The sequence below is a fragment of the Schistocerca americana genome, chromosome 2 (assembly GCF_021461395.2).
Source record: "Schistocerca americana isolate TAMUIC-IGC-003095 chromosome 2, iqSchAmer2.1, whole genome shotgun sequence".
NCBI classification, from domain to species: domain Eukaryota; kingdom Metazoa; phylum Arthropoda; class Insecta; order Orthoptera; family Acrididae; genus Schistocerca; species Schistocerca americana.
In genome coordinates, this window is record NC_060120.1 from 760,871,610 (window position 1) to 760,891,894 (window position 20,285).

Below are 20,285 nucleotides of genomic sequence, written 5' to 3' on the forward strand. Positions count from 1 at the left end.
TGTCAGTGGCTTTCATATTCCCCAGTTCTCTCTTTGAAATGATACTTTCGAAAGTTGTAGTGCTCCATCAGTTGTCATTTTTAACTAGTGTTTTTGAATTAGTGTTGTTTTAGTACCACTGTGAAACTTCCAGCAACTTTCCCTCAAAACGGATCTTCAAAGAGCATATTTGAAGGCTTCATACATATAGTGTGTTAAAAATGGAATGCTAATGGGAAATTTTACAAACTTTGGGACTCTGTATGTGAATACTTTGAATTAGAGTGAAACAGGTTGTACCTGATTTTAGAAAGCAGTGGGCAGAACGGACACTGTACTTAAAGCTGTAGATATATGATTCTAGCACTGATGTGCAAAGATGGCAGGATGATTGTCCTTCAAGCTAGCTCAGCTCTTGGCCTTAGTCCTAAAACATGGATGGGCGATCAGTAGCCTGTATGCCGGATCCAGCCCATGGTTGGTACCAATCCAGCCCACGAAAGAAATTCTGGGACACCATAAAATGAATATATTCCAAAAACTTTGTAATTGAGGCACTACTTGTTGGCGTGGCGTTTCAGGGAAATGGTGCCATTTGTATAGATGTTTTACCCTATAAGACATAATCATTAACCTCATGGACTTCATTGTTTTCACTTTATGTAGTAGGAGCGCTGCTGTAGTATCACATGATGGTGCAGTACACAGGATTAAGTAATATTTTTGAAAACATTGTCAGTGATCTTAAAAGTAATTAATATTAAAATTTAAAACAGTCTTGATCGCAATCTTGTTAAAATATTATTTTATTGGAATGAGTGACCGGTTTCGACTCTATGACTCTTTCATAAAATCGAAACCGGTCACTCACTCCAATAACAAAAATATTTTAACAAGATTGCGATCAAGACTGTTTTAAATTTTAATTTTAGCTTAAGTAAGTATGTGAGTCAGGACTGCAGGTTACCAAAGGCTGTCAATGCCTCTCCTAAACGGTAATGGCTCTTTTCCTCCTGGTAGCAAGGTGATATATACGGAAAAGTACGTTACAGTATTCACCAAATTGTATTCTAGCTTTGTGCTCCTAAATATTCAAGTAGATATTTTGTTTTGGGTAGACAGAAATGTTCCATCAGAGAAACTCAAATCTGCCACTAATAGGGCAGAGTTAAGAGGGAACCGTAAAGCTGCACAAGCCAAAAAATTGACACTAACATTTTGACAAACTGATTACGGTGAACAGCCTTCATCTAACGATACTTTATCTGTACCCCACACCAACCCCATTTCAGTCCTGCTAATGTATATGGACATGGTGAAAAATATTACAGCATATAACTTCAAGTGTGCTCGAAATATAGACTTTCGTTCCTGCTTTGTTTTGTTGAACATTGGAAGTTTCTTTTTCCTTTTTTTTCTTGGGTTTTCGGTTCCCTCGGGCATGGATGTGTGTGTTGTCCCTAGGTTAGTTAGGTTTAAGTAGTTCTAAGTTCTAGGGGACTGATGACCTTAGAAGTTAAGTCCCATAGTGCTCAGAGCCATTTGAACGATTTTCGGGGCTTTATATGGTAGACTGGAATACAAATTACTTGTATCTTGACAAGAAAACAAACTTCATTTCTTGAATGTCTGCACATTTTTCATAAGGCATTGGCAGGAGATCTGCAGACATAACCCTATAATTATTTATTTGCAAAATGGTTACGTTTACCTTACAAAGAGTTTCATGTTTGCAAAAATTTACAAGTATGTGTTCGATGAGGCCATAAGAATTTGTCATGTCCTTGCAATGTACCATGCCTAAACATCTACCTGTACACCACGAGAATGGTCCAAATCTTCTGGTGCTCATTGTCCATTATAAATAATCATGTATTTGAAAAGCTTACCTTCCTTTCAACCAAGCTACTCTGAGCTATTGTGTCTTGAAATAACATTATACTTTATAACACGCTTTTCAGAAATTTGTCCGATCTCATATAATTTCTTGTTGAACTGGGATACCTTCTTAAGGCCTTGGATCCCGTCATGCAGTTTGGTAAGCAATAAACCACTCTTTTCGTAACTCTGCTGGTACCTTTTTTTTATGAAGTCAATGTTTTTATCACATTCCATGTACGAGTGTTCCCTTATAGGAAATACTATTTTGACACTACCTACCATCTTAATGGTACGAATCAGAAAGTGAAGGTGTGCATACTAAATAGTTCTTATTCTGTCCTGATAACAAACCACAGAATATTACAAGACTCCTTACTTACGGATCAAGAATTTCAGTCACATAATAACGCGAAAAAGTAATAACTTTATTCGCTCCTTTATTCACTACATCTTTAGTATAAGTATAAAATATTGCATCACTGTTAGACATATTTGAAACTGTAAAATGATAAATTCATTCGAAGCAATGCAGACCTTTTCATAAACAGGAACTTCTCTTGTGGTATCATTTCCTCCTATTCTTACAATGTATCAGAGAGAATGATCTCTGGCATTGGAATCATAGCGTCTAAGCCTTGTACGAGCAATTAATGTCACAGAAAGTAAACTGGTCATTCCAGTTACCTAACAAATTGAATTTCTTGATAACCTGTTCTCCTTTGTGGAGTCTGATTTGTCTGAAATGCTCAAACAATGAGCATTTGAAGTCACTGCCTAACTCGAGAGACACTGCCCTAAGGTTCCTAGTAAGACTGATTAGCAGAAAGCTTCTCACTTTCGTCTTGAGATGATCCACACATTGAAAGTTGGACGCTAATACTTCTTTGCGAAGTTGACTAATGATTCTGATGTGATGTTCAAACACAAACTTTGTATCTGAGATATTATTGTCGCTACTAGTAGTGAGCCAAAAGTTGTTGGAGAGGAGACGGAAGTAGTCGGACGTAAGGTTAGCGAAACCCCGGACAGTGCACAAGTCTCGCCCAATCACCCCCCTCCACACCAATCCATATCCTAAGCTCTGCACATCATGGTCTGCCGCATGTTCCAACATCAAAGTTGTTCGTATCACAGATATGCCAGTCATATCAAGGGAGAAAATCAGTAGTCAGTACGAAATGCAATTTTTCCAGTACCATTGCGAAAAGAATTAGAAATATGTTCATTGAATATGTGAGTTGAAAAATTATCAATAAGAATGAAAAATAAAAATGGTTTCCACACTGTCTTTTATTTCATGAGCTTCCATCTGCACTATATAAAAAAATCTGATATTTGTTAACTGCAGTGAGCGCAAATTTCCGTCACCTCGCGTAGTGTAAGAAATTCTGTTGGGAAATGTTAATTGGTAGTATCGCCAAGGATGCTGTCCATTATCTCGATTGTCTAAAGTCAGTGTTGTGCATAAACAAGGCAAAGTCGATATCTTGGTTTGTTCCTGATTACCTCATTAAGACTAAAGAATATAAGAGGGGATAATGTAGAAATGCATAACGCAAGTAGTCAGATATTTATACAGTGACATTCTTCATTAATATTTGCCTCTGTAATGGGTGAATTTTTACTTGTGAACTCTTATGACTGCTTGCTTATAGCATACACGAGATTACTTTGAGTTCTTCTTCAGTGTTTTAGAGCTTGAGAGCTGCCTATTGTTAAACATATGTACATAATTTCGTCAGTGTCATTCCAACACATCTTATCGTACTTTAATGTCTGTTAGATATCAGTTTTGACAGCAGTTGGCCACAACACTCAAGATTAGGTACCTTGTGTATGATAACTTTATTGAGAGTGCATATCTATGTTTCATTTTGACAGTATTACACAAACTGCTATGAAGTACTAACAGCACAACTCTGCTAGTATGAACAACCGCGGTAAAACAAAAAGCGAAGAACAAAAACACGACAGCGACGAGGACTACCAAAAATCATATTGATCCAATGATGCGCTCTTGGCAGGTGTGGCAGGGGGGTAGGTGTGGAGAGGGGTAAATGGGCGGGGCTTGTGCAAATGTCCGGGACTGTCGCTAACGTTTCCTAGTAGTCGGGAGCAATCTGCAGAGGAGAGAAGCCACGTGACATGAGAGGTCACAGCCTGCCTTGATTGTGCTAGTCTGCCGTGATCGTGCTAGCTACGCTGACGGAGCCTTGGGTATTAATAGAGGACTTTTGCTAATTTATCATTTTGCTGCACATTGTATACATGCATTGAGAGTAATATTCGTATCTTTGTTGTGGCCAGAGACGTGTTTATTGAGTATAGACGTTGTCTATGTAAAGTTTTTCAGTGTTAAAATAATCTATATCGCGAATATAGTAAATTATTTACTGGTTTCTTTTATTTTTCTTACACCGTGTAAGGCTAGTTGTCCAAACCCCTCCTGATCATTCAATTTTTTTATATAAAACAAAATATGGCAGTAGTTGTTGCAATTATTATGGCCACGCATTGCACTATGTATGTATTGCAGTATTGCTTTTGAAATATTTTTAAATGTTACTGACCACGCAACTGCAGCGGTAAGGCGAGGTAATTTGTGTGTTGCATACAGGAGCATTGCAGAACAGTTTTTAGGAGTATTTAGTGAATATTTTAACCTCGCAGTCAGATACTTGAGAACTGGCTTTTTTAAGATTTGTAGGAAAAGTAATTAATTTCTGTTTCTTTTTGGTCTCAATCGGAATTCACAGGTGAATTTTGTCACAGGTGAAACGTCACATATTTCTATACGTCTTATATTATGAGTTAAAAAAAACCTGCCTGCGAGGATTTCGTTTCGTTGACGAGTCTGCAGTTAGAGATGCTTCATGTTCCTACTGCATTTCCAAAATCTATGCAGTAGTACTGGGTCGCTAGCTGTTGCACAGCATTTTTGTTGCTTGCACCCTGCTTCACATTAGTTCAAAACTTTTATTTCAACAATTTCCTAGTTAAGAATTTATTTTGTAACAGTGAAGTAAACAGTTTTGTATAAGATAGTTGTTTTGTATTTTTTATTATTTACTTTATTGATACAACAATGAAAACTAGAGCACAGGCAGTAGTGGTCAAGACTTTAGAAGTAGCCTCAAATGAAGTGTTGGAAAATTTGAGACATAGTGTAGAAAATTCTTCTCAGCACAATGAAGTCAGAGAACATATGAACAATGCCGTTATTAAGCAGAGTGCCGATTACTATTTGCCAGTCATGTGTGATGAACTGGAGGGAACTACACGGAATTCAGGCCATTAAAATACAGTAACACAATCAGATTTTTAGTAATAGTTCAACCTGATGAGATGAGAAAAATCCAATAATGAATGGTTTAGAAAATCCACTAATGGAATTAGAGACTTGAATTACGAGATTAGAAAATTTAATGACAAACTTCATGACAAGACCAAGGAATCCAGAAGCAAACAGGAAGAGAGATTAATGATAATTTAAATCGTGAATTTGAGGATATCTCAGAACAGTTGAAAACTTAGCTATGTGAGGAACTCGAATCTGATATTAATAATATTAATAATAATACAGACTTGACCATTTACAGTCTGTTGATATTGCTGAATTGAGTCAACAGACGTCACTACGAGAATTGCAAATAGAGGAATTAGCACAAAAGTTCGATTCATTACAGTTACTGTACAGACTGACACTGAAGTTTCAAAGACACTAAATCAGTTGATAACTGTTGCAAAATGTGTTGCAGAGTTATCTGAGATAGTCATATAAACGAACAATGATTCAGACAAAAGGTCAGACGATACTCAGACAGTTCCATTCGCTGATACCGAAGAATTTCAGTCTCTGCAACGTTTTAAACAAGCCCAGATGACGATTAACCAGCAAAATAAACGTAACGCAAGAAAGATACTGGAACAGCTTGCCAATATTGAAGAAAAGATCTGTCGTGATAACGATACCAGTAGGTTCAATAATTATCACGTTGAAAATCACAATGAACGCACTAATTTTGGAAATGCTGATCACTTCTCTCGTGAATGTGATATGTCTGCAGGATACAATGACAGGAATGCAAGTTACGGTATGAGAGAAAACTCAACAGTTCAGAAAAATGATGATTTTGATCACAAACATTTTCTCACAGTAAGGAAATTTAAGATTTTTCTCAATGCTACTAATGAAATTCACCCTAGGGGGTAGTTATTATAACAATTTGACTATTCGTTACACCAACATGGCCAACTCAAAGGAGAATCTGCGACAAGAATGAGATCGACGACTACATGTGAATGTCACACATACTGTGATACTTATCCCATGGAGGTAAATATAAACTCCATGATTTATCCGTTTACTGGTCAGATGCAACTCATGATCGCATGAAACATAACATTATCATGATACAAAATTACGAAAAATCGAATTTTTGATCTCTTATGTAGTACCTTGAAAACATGATGCATATGAATAGATATTTAACTAATCCGCACAGGCCGTCGGAATTAATCCGCATTTGTCTGACTAAATTACCTAACAGATTAAGCCACATAGTTTTGGCAGGACGTTGTAAGGATGACTTGGAAGCCTTTCCAGGTTTTTGGCAAGAAGTGGAATTTGACAATAATGATAAAACACAAAGAGACAATAATAATCAAAATGGGAAAATTACCATCAGCAGCGTAAGCGAATGTGCAGATGGAATTTGCGTGAACGATATGATGAGAGACGCTACGAAAACAAGCATGATATGAGACATAAGCCACACAGTACAGATTACAGACGCTCCAGCAATGATTCTCGTGACCGCCGAAATTATCTGTACAGGAACAGAGATCGTGGACAGTATGAACAATAGACGTTATAGCAATAAAGACAATTTCAAACGCAATGTTAATGACAGAGTAAATAAAAATTGGCGTGACCATACAAATCTTGATTCCGAACGTGGTGGTCAGGTTGTTGAAATAGGGTCATCGAGACCACAGGACAATAATATTAATAGTAGTTATGCAAGACGAAATAATTACGACAGATCAAGCCAAAATTGGCACGATTCAAATTCCGAGCATGGTGTAATCTGTGGAAATCAGACCGCCCAACCCACGCAACAACGCCTGGCAAAACTAGCCGATACAACAATGATTAGCAGCCATTACTGCAAACAAACCGAGTTGTCGACAGTCTGCATGCGAACCGTATTAATTTTGTAGGCTTTGATGACATTAGAGACACTTTGTTACAAGTAAATGACGACTGTGAAAATACGCTTCTACATTCTATTGTAAACATTTCCACAGGAAACGTTTTACTTTCTGCTGTACTTGATTCTGGTAGCCCAGATAATGTGATTAGTGAGATGGTATTTAGAAAACGTGCTCAATCACGTGTTTGTCCAACTTCGTCTCTAATAAAACTGAATTGAAGGGAGTGATTCAAGGCAAAAGTGTAGATGTACGTAATCAAACTTCGTTAGTTTTCATGTGTCAGGGACACAAGTTTTCTGCGAAATTTCCAATGGTTTCTCTTTTGTCAACAGAAGCAATTCTGGGTGTAGAGTTTTTAAGCAAAATAAAGCGATGTTAAACTTTTGTGATGCTGAAATAATGTTACAAGTAAATCAGGTACCAGTAACATTTATTTTTCTAGGTTGGTTGACAAACGAAGATGAAAATGTGAACTGTTTGCATTTTCTCTTTCCGCTTGAGGCAGAACACTCACTGAATCTGTCTGGCGATTGCATAAACGACATAAAAACATTTCATTTTGAAACTGAACAACTTAACAACTTATTACTACAGAAAAGTAAATTAAAAAGAAAGTACTCAGGCATGAAGTAGATTCTGATGCAGACACACATGAGTTATTAGAAATTTTACAGTCACATTCTGTTAAGGAACATAACAAAATTTTTGTACCACCATATGTTATTTTGTTGACATACAGAGAAAAGGTTAATCAGGAAACAGAATCGATGATAGACCAGGGAATAATTGATCATGCTGTGAGTTCATACAACAGGCCATTACACGATGTTAAGGAGAAAGACGATTCTATTAGACTTTTTCAGGGTTCCGGACAGATCAACACCATAAGTTTTCTCTTGATTTACGATGTAGTTTTTGGCAAATTGAATTACATCTTGAATGTAAGAAATTTATGGCCTTCCTCTGTTTTGAAACTACTATCAAGTTCAAAAATTACCATTTGGTCTCAATGTTTCATCTGCTGCATTTATCTGAGGTCTGAATACTATCTTACCTAAGCGTTTGAAAGACAGGCTCACCACCTATGTTGACGATATTTCGACTGCGGAAAATTCGTGGACAGAACAAAACCAGGTACTGTGAGAACTATTACAGACATTTCTTGAGCAGGGCATTACAATCAATTTAGAGAAATTACAATTTGGTAAAACGCAAATTAAGTTTATTGGCCTCATTTCCTGCACAAAAGCTATACCACCTGATCCAGAAAAACCGGAAACAATTGAAGAAATGCCCATAAATATAAACAAACGACAACTTAGAGGATTCTTAGGTCTTGTGAATTTTTATCAAAGTTTCATCAGCTTAAAGAGCTTATCTACACCTTGACAATGTCAACTCACAGATAAGAATACAGTTTTGGAGTGAGATATTGTCATCCAGTCTGAATATGATGATCTGTAAACTACATTGCTTAATGCACCCATATAATCACATCCTGATTTTTCTCTTGATATTTGCCTTTTGATGGATAGTTGAGAACCTGGTCTTGGTGGACACTGTTTCAACAAATTACAGAAAATGGAATACCTACACAGAAAAGCATAGCTTCTGCCAGTCGAGTCTTAACCACAGCCAAAAGTAACTATTCTGTCACTAAGCTCAAAGCATTTGCATAATTTGAGCATTTGATAAAATTCATTATTTTCTAAGAGGTAAACACGCTAAGGTATATACCGATCATCGGGCACTTTAGTGTTTTTATGACAGATCTACTTCATTATGATCGTTTAAGATGTTTAGCTTTCTTCCTTCAGGAATTCAGTTTCATTGTGATTTAAATTCTGGGTTTAGAAAACCTTAGTGTTGATGCCCTTTCATATGCACCTATTGGTTTAGTGCAGAGTAATGAAGAAGATGCCAAAGAAAAATATTTTAGTTTTTTATATATGCAAAAGTAGCTCATGAATAGGAGGAGGATTCAGTGTGGAAATATGTAAAGGAGAAAACGCAAAACAAATGAAATACTGCAATAAGACAGTTCTACCTTGTATGTAACAACATTTTATTTGGGCATAGATGTCCTGACAATCCTATTTGGGTACTGTGCATCCCAGATGAACTCATCAACAAATCATTTGGTACACCATCTCAGTTATGCACACTTTGGTGCTAAGAAATATTTCCAGAAATTACAGGATACATGTTACTTCAACAACATGGAAGAGCGAATTCATAATGTTTTGGCAAAATGAAAACAGTGCCAAAAGGCAAAACCACCTACTGTTATGAAAAGAACACCACTATTTCCGATTATTCCTGTGAACCTAAGAGAATTAACTGCTTTTGACATTTTCGGTCCTTCATTTGTTTTTATAGCTGTTGAGCTTACCTCTAAATTTGAGTCATGCACACATTTACGGAAAGCTACTGCAAAAATCTGTTTCTATAGTATACATAAAGAATTTCCCAAAATAAGTAGAGCATATTGACACTTATATTCTAATACATGGCTAAAAACTTTGAAATGTAGAAGAATTAAAGCAGTATTTATATCACATCTTAAGCCATCTTGTAACCTTTCAGAATGCATTACGAAAGAAGTAAGTAAGCTTTGGAGATTGTATTGATGCTGTCAACAAAGAAATTGCGATTTACACCTATCTGATTTTCAAAATATCATTAACGAGCTACCGAATGAGTCTACAACTTTGCTCCACTCCTTTTCTTAAAGAGTAAACCACCACCGGATTGAATAAGACGGTTAGTAGCCTTCCCTACACAATGATGCTTCAGACACTGTGAAATAATGAATTTAGCATTGGAAAGCCGCAGAGAAAAGGAAGAAACTGCAGAATCCATGAGCGAACATCACGAGTTAACAGATAGGTCAGAAAGTGTTGGGCAAATAGCATCGTTTATCTCTTAAAGGAAAGTCTTTAAGTAGCAATTGTTTTTTGGTGTATGAAGGGCCATATGGTAAATCGCACGTGCAAATACTGTGGAACTCGAAACCACACACATAAATCACAAGGTCTTCATCACGTATCGAACATCAGAGTATATAAAGAATAGTACCCTAGAGGGTTTCCTGTACTTTGGTAAATATATGCAGTGGCGAGCATAGGTGCCCCAGCTGTTGCAATGCATTCTCTTACTTAAGCTCTCGGCACTCTCTCATACACTTCAGCTAATTTGTATCTCTGTTAATGCACCTCTTACAGTTAATCTACTTAACAGGGAATTTTAATGAATGCTGATGATCTATGTGAAATGTGGTAATGGTAATGCCACACCAAAATCACGATAGTAATCCGTTGTAGTTGCTACATATTTCATTACAAACAAAAGCATTATAAAATCACTATCACAGTAATACAGGAGACTGCTTTACAAGGCCAGATCACTTGGACAAATAAATAAATTTCTTTAACTGGAACAAGACCCATAAAACTTGAAATTTGAATATGACTAGGTAAATATACTCAGGTAAAGCTTTACTTAAATACTACAAATGTCCATACAATTCCCATCAGAATTCTCATTACTTCCAATCAGCTGTGGAACAGATTAAGGGTAAGAACACAGATCTTTTAAGGTTTGGCTAGCCAACTTTCCTAAATAAGACGATACACAAATGACTAAAAGAATTATGGAGGTGCTTTAATTTTGACCAAGCCAATCTTCAAATTTACTTAGTTGATTAATCAACAATATTCTTAGAATAATTACAACTAGAACATGACCGTATGACAATACCCCAAAAATTAGGTCCCTTCAATAGTGCGTGTGAATTAGCGATAGCCGCGAGCAGGTCAAGGATTCAAATCAATACGAGAGATCCATGAGACAGGAAATGGCATAGAAATGTACTCAACTTTGCACTGCAATTGAACTTCGGATGCTATAATTCTCCACTGGAAAGATGGAATCACGCAACAGTAACAACATAACTCAAGATGTAAAGGAGAGGATAGGGCCTTAAATGTCTCTCTGCCCCTGTGGTACTCTGCTCCCAGTATGCTCGCATCGACCACTGCCAATTATCTGTAACACAACACACATCACTGGCAGACAATATTCTGAGACACAAACTACACAATCGTATCTAGAGAACAGGTGATCAATACAACTGAATAGAAACAACTTAGCCTCCGTGAGCTTCGATTAATAATTTCGCTAAAAATCATGCCCTAAAGTTAAGATGACAAGAATTATCTCGGTGCACATTTACAAGCCAAACTACCAAATGAACTACAAGGTAGAATAGAGGACGTATCTCGGCGTGTCTTGAAACGCCAGAGACGGACTTACTCACTACTCGCTGCACTTCTAGCTACGTCTTTAACCACACTTCATGTCGGTTGGTTGGGTGTAGCCACACTGACTCAACTGCCGTCGAGATAGTTAGTCACGACACCGAGGTAGCTGATAAACAACAATGTCCTTTTTAGTACATTGGGATATTCAAGTAAGTTGCACGCAACCCACCGAAGCAACTCGGTGACTCCAATTCAATCGGCCAGTGTAGCTTATAACAGACTCGAAGGAGCTTATCCTTCTGACATCTTGGAAAACCAAATCACCATGGGCGGTGGATCTGCCTTCACGACTCAACACGCCATAGCCGCTGGCCCCGCTCCTTCGTTGTCCGACTCGTCCTCTTGCCATCCTGTCTACGTACACAGCCCCACGTGACTCTCGCTCACCACCGATCCTGGCACACCTCTCCATCAGAGCGCACGCGCTCCCGTTAAATCCGCGCCGCCAAAGATGAGCAAAAGACAAATAAGCATCGAATTTCACTGAAAGATCAAAATGACCATCGATGGGAACTGATGCCAGAAAACGCACCAGCTCACTATGATTTGTGATATGTGAAGGAAAGTACCTTGAATTTGCTAAGCATAGTCTGGCAAGGTGATAATACAGTGAGAGTAGACAATTTTTTTCGAATCTGTATTTGCACTATGGGAATATGGAATAGTAAACCATCTGTGAACAATTTGTATTCAGCTGGTGTTATTCTGAGTTCACTGATGAAGTATCTGATTGAAATGTAATATTGTTATCTTGTTTCATGAAATTGGAGCTCTTCTTTGGAGATCTCGGTACAGAAGAGTAGATTTGGTTTCGAGGTTCTAAGATAATCATTTTTTTTCTTCAGGAAGATAGTTTGCACATATAATGAAGTTTCTTGTGTCTTGTGATAACCTGCGATGTACATTTTGCGTTACCTCTACCAGACAGAAAACTATGATATTTTTTAGGAAAGTGCATGAGATGACTTTTTCTGTCATTTCTGTTTAAATTTGATTTAAACCACGAATGAATGCTGCTGAAGATACAGTAAGTCCAAACGGTAATTTCCGAAGTTGATAACAGTTACCAAAGGCTAAAAAGGCAGTGTATTTTCTACAATCAGGGTGGAGTTCAATTTGCCAAAAACTTGCGTGCATATCAATTGTGGATAAAACAATAATTCCATTGAAATGTTGAAGAAGTCCATCTAAATTTTGTGGACGGTCAGTTTCAGGAATGATGATATTATTTATCTGTCTGGAATCCAGAACCAAACTAATTGACCCATCCTTTTTAAGAACGACATGTAATGGGCTGGTATAAGGATTGACTGCTGGCTCAAAAATGCCTTGATCTAACATGTATTGAAGTTCACTCTTAACCTTGTCTCTATAAGCCAAAGGAATAGCGTACGTTTTCCCCCAAAATGGTGTGTGTTCTTTTACTTTAAATAAATATTGTAAGCCTTGTATAGTTCCTGTGTGATGACTAAATACTGTAGCATGTGAGGTCAAAATTTGGTGCAATTCTTCTCTTGCAATGTCATCTGTCACTTCAGCTTTGTTAACCTTTTCATTAATTAATTCTTCACTATTAATCATATCATCCATCGCGTCTCTGGAGCTATTGTATTTGTCATGAATAAACACATTGTCATCATAATACTCAGTGAAAACATCAGGAGTAAGAAACCTTAAACAATTTGTGTCTGATTCAGATTTCGTTAGACACTCAAAAAATTTCAAACATCTCGGCATTCCGGCAACAGTCAAGTTCACACTTCCTTCCTTAAAGTTTAAAATTGCCTTATATGTGTTAGGAAACTCCATACCTAATATAATTTGTGTACTGAGTAGTGGAACAATAACAAAATTAGCAGAAAATTCATATACTTGACAAATGAAATTTAAGGTGGTCTGTTGTTTGACTTCCACAGTTTTAGAAACAGGTAACACAGGACAAGCAATAGTTCTTACACATATACGAAAAACTGATTCACTAATAACATTCAATGGGCTCCCAGAATCTAAAACCGCAGTGAACTTATTCTTACACACGCATATTTCAATAACAGGATGTAAAAATGCGTCTACATTATTTTCCTTTTCGTCTAGCAAAATATCTCTCATGTCTTCCAAGCGTACGTAGTGTAAAGTCGTAGTGTCATTACTTTCTTAACCGTCTATATTGCTGCCAGAAGCAGAAGCTACAACACATTGTCGATTGTTTGCGTCACGTCTTTGATCATGTGACCGGTTACGAAGTTTCGTAACCGGTTGGCCCTGACAATTATTAGCACGCAATCTGACTGCATAAAATAAAATAAGGAATGACAAGGAATTTCCATTAACACAATTGATTAATTAGGTCCCCTGCAACTATAAAAGCTGCGAAACAACAAAGCACAAATGTCACTGTTCCGTGCATGTTAGTGTGACTCAACGTACATGTATCTGGCTCAGTTCTTTCTCAATACGACAAAATATTTAAAACACCATTTACAATGAACTAACCAAAAAACCAGAAATACTGGTGGTGGTTAGTGTTTAACGTCCCGTAGACAACGAGGTCATTAGAGACGGAGCGCAAGCTCGGGTTAGGGAAGGATTGGGAAGGAAATCGGCCGTGCCCTTTCAAAGGAACCATCCCAGCATTTGCCTGAAACGATTTAGGGAAATCACGGAAAACCTAAATCAGGATGGCTGGAGACGGGATTGAACAGTCATCCTCCCGAATGCGAGTCCAGTGTGCTAACCACTGCGCCACCTCGCTCGGTGCAGAAATACTATAATTGCACATAGAAATTAGAATTACAAACCCAATAAATGAACACGAGCCAGATGCCTTGTTGACTGTACCTGTGAGCAAGAGGCATTGTCGTTAAAGAAAACTGTAATACGTTTTTACCGCATTATATATTGACAAAAATTTTCCATTACACCACCATTATAAATCAAGAGCCCATCTCCTTTCTCAAATACACTCTGACAATTGCAACTTCTTCCATCTATACATTACATCAACCGAACAGCATCTACTCTCTCGTCCAACAGAATAACAACTGCCTTTGACATCCTCTGAACTACTACTGCACTAGTGGAGGCGGCAGAATAATAATCTTTGGCGCAATCTCTGGCGTTGTGACTCAGCGTAGCCACCTTTCAACGTTTTATAAAGATGTTTTCACTACTGCTGAATTATATGATTTATGCCTGAAATAAATTTTCTAGCTTGCAAAGTTGTAATTTGAAAGTCTCACAGAGAAATCTTTTTCATACTTTTTACTGTTTACACTCACTATGATTCATTTTCTGTGTGTGAAATGATCATAATTGAATTTTTGTCTATCGCAGAAGTAATAAAATGAACACAGAACTCTATTTATTTCTATGAGCTAAACAATATTTTCAGATTTTAGTATAGCATATGTAGGAAGCGAGTTACATTCTAAAAATATGAATGTTGCAGTGGTCTGTTATGGAGAACTAGACGTTCTGGAAGTATTCAGTCATGTTAAAAACATTCATCCCTGATATGTATAAATATGTTACACATTTTGACAAATATTTCTCTTCAGTTTGTAGTATATTTACACCTTGATGCATATTGATCAGATAAATTTTTATGCTTGTTGTAAATGATTACATAATATAAGTTACTTCAGTACTTTAGTGTCTTCCTATTTAAATAATTTTATTCCAGGCTCTCTCTTATGATCCTGTTACAACAGTGATGCACTGCTGATTCTATCACATTAAATTAATGATTGTAAGATGGTTTTTTTTCTCTTGTCTTTAACCAATACTGACGCTCAAGAGAAGTTATTTGCATCATTTTCGATTAATACACTATTTATTTCAGCTAGTACTGAACACTTAGAGGATAAATCTCTTCTGGGTTGCATCTTGGATTAAGTTATGTCATTATTAGTTGCTTTATAACATATATCTTTTGAATGTTGTATTTATTTTGCTGTTGTGATTAACTCTGTATGGTCATATGATTGTGACTCCATAAGATTATGATTCTATACAATTCTGACTCCATAAGATTATGGTTTCATACCATTTTGACTCGGTAAGATTATGGCTCCATTCGATTTTGACTACATACAGTTCTGACTCCACACACAGACATGTTGACATTTAATATCAGATGATATTGAGCTTGCTATGCTACTTACTATTTTCTGTTCAATGAGTATCATGTAACATTAATATGATTTAAAAAATGAGATAATTATGTAGTAATAATAAGGAATTACTTGTGATAATAACAGACTCATTAATCAATAATTGACTGTGTAATAAGTTAAGAGAAGTAAATTGAATATGCAGTTATAAGGAATTACATTCTTTACTAACTTGCATTTTCTGGAGCTCAAGTGACTTATAATGTATAAGAAGGAATTGGATGTGTACTCACGTACATTATTTTTAATATGTTACACAGAAATTGGAATATATGGTCTTCATCTTTTGATTGTTTACCTGTAGTTTTACTGGCTATGTGACTGTATCTTCCAGCAATGCTAATTTTCTATTGTATGATAATTTAAATCACATGTAATTACTAATTACGATATATGTATGAGCTCTGGGATCTACAATTAATTGTAACATTATTTCAAATATGTCACCATTAATGTCTGTGTACAAAAATTGGGAAGTCATCAATGACCTTACGTGTTACACATTTTGCACATTCTGAATCAAAACATGTACTTTATGGTATGCTATGTACTGTACTGTCAGAAAATGAATTTATGTAGAACAAATTTGCCATTATGTGGTTAGCTTAAACTTCATATTTACAACTGTACCTCAGGAAACATGCCACACTTATGTAACTATCTGTGGTCATACAAATTTGAGTCATTTAGTGAGCACTGAGCTTATGTGCCTATTCATATAATGCTGACTTTTATAATAAAGTATTTATAACTTGCTATTATTCATCTATTCACTATCATTTGTTGTGTTATTGTGTCATAAATGAGTCTTTTCATCTTCTACATCAATTATGAGAATCTGTTTTCTCAAAGGGATACAACAACAATCCTTTTATAATCATCATGAATTCTTTGGTTCTCAACAAGACATACTTGTGCCTTATACTATTACTAGTGGTTCTGTACAGTATCTTTATCTGAATATAAAAGGAGTGACACACTAAAACATTTTTGTGTGGTTGTCAGTGGACATAATGTATGTAATGAGTCCCTGAGCCTACTTACACCTCCAACTTGTGTGTCATCAAATGAATATATTAACATTTCGATGTGGTTGGCAGTAGACTTAGTGTGAGTTGTCCATGAGTCTGCTGCACCTAAAACATGTGGTTCTTTACCTGGTTTTCTATTGTCAGATCATTTTTACTCTTTTGAAAAACCATAAATAACTACTGTCAATGTCATGCAGATATGAGTGATTACTGTGTAATGATACTTGTATATTTATTTTCTCTCTCTTTGCACTAATTGAAATTTTTGTAATATTTGTATCTACACAAATGAAAAACGTTTTTCACACTCTTGGAGAACTATAAATAACATTTTGTTTTCTTGTCACATGAAGAACTATTAATGTCTGGGGGACATGAGTGCTTATATGCACTTGATGATACTTGTATGAGGGTTGGAACTTAAATAGTGGCAACTATTTATTCACAACCGATACAAAAGAGTTACATGTTTGCACCTGTTACTGTCCTTCAAAGTAGTCACCAGCATTGTGTAGAGCTCATTGTCAGCGATGTGGAAGGCGTAGTATATAGTTAGCAGAGCCTGTTCTGTTGATGGTGCTATTGGAGCTGTCTACTGCTTGTCGAATCTCTGGAACAGTCCTGAAGCGAATGCTATGAAGTGGTTTTTTTATCTTCGGAATCAAATCAAAGTCACAAGGACTTAAGTCGTATTACTGTTCGTTTTTGGATCGTCACCTGCGACCAGCTATGCATAAGAAGCAGTGACATTTTCTGTGCAACCCACCCATCTTTCTGCACGACAATGTGCAGGCGCATAAAGCGCAAGCTGTGGCTGCTCTGTTCAGTTGATGGGACTGCGAAGTACTGCACCATCCACCATACCCTCCAGTCTTAAGTCCTTGTGACTTTGATTTGATTCCGAAGATGAACTGTTCCAGAGATTCGATAGGCAATGGGTTCTACACAATGGTGGTGCCTACTTTGAAGGATGGTAACAGGTGCAAACATGTAACTCTTTTATATCGGTTGTGAATAAATAGTTGCCACTATTTAAATTCCAACCCTCGTATTTGTTTTCTATACTACTTTGTACAGCTTATCAATTTCCTATTAGGTGCTTAACTTATGTAATCTTATGCTTATGTTTATGTATTTTAACCCTTTTGTAAAACATCTGAAGCTATTTTCTCAATTTTGCTATGTGAGAAATTTGCTTTTGGTGCTTGCCAACATGTTAGGCAGGAATCATCCCACAAAATTCTTAAAAGTGAGGGAAGTTGAGCTATGATTCTGCTGTGGAGTGCATACACAAAATGTGAATCTGAGGTATTATCACAAGTAGTAGCGAGTGAACAGTTGTTGAGAGTAGTCAGAAGTGGTCAGATGCGTCCTGCGATGGAGAGAAGCCATGTGACATGAGAAGTCGCAGCCTGCCATGATCTTGCTGGTAGTGCTGGAGGAGACTTGGATATTAAACAAGGATGTTTTTGTAATTTGTCTTTTTGCTGCCTGTAGTTGTTGCTTTCTTGTGCTCTGGAGGGATTTTGTCAGATTTGTGCATGCATACATTGAGAGTAATATTCGTATCTTTGTTGTGGCCAGAGATGTGTTTATTGAGTATATAAATTGTGGAATAATTAAGATCTGTGCAAAGTCTGTCAAAGTTTAAATAACCTATTTTGCAAATACAGTAAATTAAAGTCTTTATTGGTGGCTTTCTTTATTTTTACGCTGTGTAAGGCTAGTTGAGCAAACCCTTCCTGATCATTCAACTTCCACATAAAAAATATGGCAGTAGGTGTTGCAATTATTGTCACCACGCATTTCACTCGACATAAATCGCAGTATTGCTTCCGAAATATTTTTAACATGTTGCTGATCACACAGTTGCAGCTGCTAGACGAGATAAGTTCTCCATTTCATACAGGCATATTGCAGAACAGTTAATATGCGTTGTTAGAGAGTATTTTAAAACTCGCTGTCAGATACTTGAGAATTGATTCCTTTATGATTTGTAGGAAGAGTAATAGATTTCTGTTTCTTTTTGTTCTCAACCAGAATTCTATTATTATCAGAGATGAAAGGTCACACATTTCCATACATCTTTCAGCAGAACAAACAGTAATTACAAATATAAATGAGTTAAAAAATTACGAATTAATTTGAACTTTTTAAAGATCCGAAGAGAACCATACTACTGTCCAGTTCAAAACTAAACATTATTACTATAAGGAAACAACACGCACTCAGGAGCTCGATCGATCACGTTTGCAGTCGCGATCCAATTGACAGATGCAATAGAAATAGTAGAAGCAAAACTTGGACTTGTCTCATTCTATCCATGAGAAGACCAACGTAAAACGTTCATTTCATTACCACTAAAATTCAAACCAGTTGTATATCAGTGGCTTGCTATGTTGTATGAAAATCATTCCAACTGCTTCGTTCTACTGATGGCTGACCACCAGAATATACTGTAAACTCATTTCTTAACTAATTGGCATTTTTTTCTGTGCATTCTTCATACAGGGTGACAGTTACTGAACTACGTGAAATAAAATAGTCATAACTTCTGAACGTTTGCTTTACGGCTTTCAAACTGCACGGTTGGCCACAAGGAATAATGGGAAGTAGTATGCACTGTATTGTTTGGTTTAGTGATGTAGCCCACTTTCATTTGGATGGGCTCTTCAATAAGCAAAATTGGTTTGTGGGACTGAGAAGCCGCATTTCGCGATCGAGAAATCTCCTCACTCTCAATGGGTGACTGTGTGGTTGCAATGCCCAGTCACAGAATAATTGGTGCGATATTGCTTGATGGGAAGGTGAGTACTGAATGGTACATGAAGATTTTGGAAGATGATTTCGTCTCCATTATCCAAAGTGACTCTGATTTCGGCAAGATGTGGTTCATGCAAGATGGAACTCGACCCCATGGAAACAGGAGAAATTTTGATGTCCTGGAGGAGCACTTTGGCGACCGCATTCCGGCTCTGGGGTGCCCAGAGACCACTGACATGGGCCTCAATTGGCCACCAAATTCTCAATGTGACTCCTTTTTGTGATGCTGTGTTAAGGACAAGGTGTACAGCAATAACTCAACTCCAAAACCATTACTGGGCTGAAAACAGCCATTCAGGCCGACATCGACAGCATCGATGTTCTGACTCTTCAGCAGGTCATGCAGAATTTCGCTGTTCCTCTGGACAACATCATCGCCAATGATGGCAGGCATATCAAACATGTCATAACCTAAATCTGAATATCTGTAGTGATGTTTACATGTTGAATAAAGTGTGTGCACGCTGTAATTTGTAACTAATTTACATTTTTCACATGTAGTCCAATAATTGCCACCTTGTATATGTCCTGGCTGCTATTTCCTTAGTACTTAACAGTGCTTCCATAATGGCTGATTACCAGCTGTATTGGTACGTAGGAAAAGCCAAGGATAACCACTGTAAGTGCCCGCAAAAGACGTATTTTGCTACGCCGGAAGGCGAGAACAAATGATAAAGGCCTCACTCAATTTTTTGTCTCCTTATTTCTTGAATTCTCGCGAAGAGAGGACGTGTTTACATATGAGCTGCGTGTAGTAGCTTTCACGTTATCTGAATAATAATTTTTCTCGGTGCAAAAATATGTGGTCTTTTTATTTTCTTACGCGCTCCACGAAAATGTCGTGTCACATATGCAGCCTG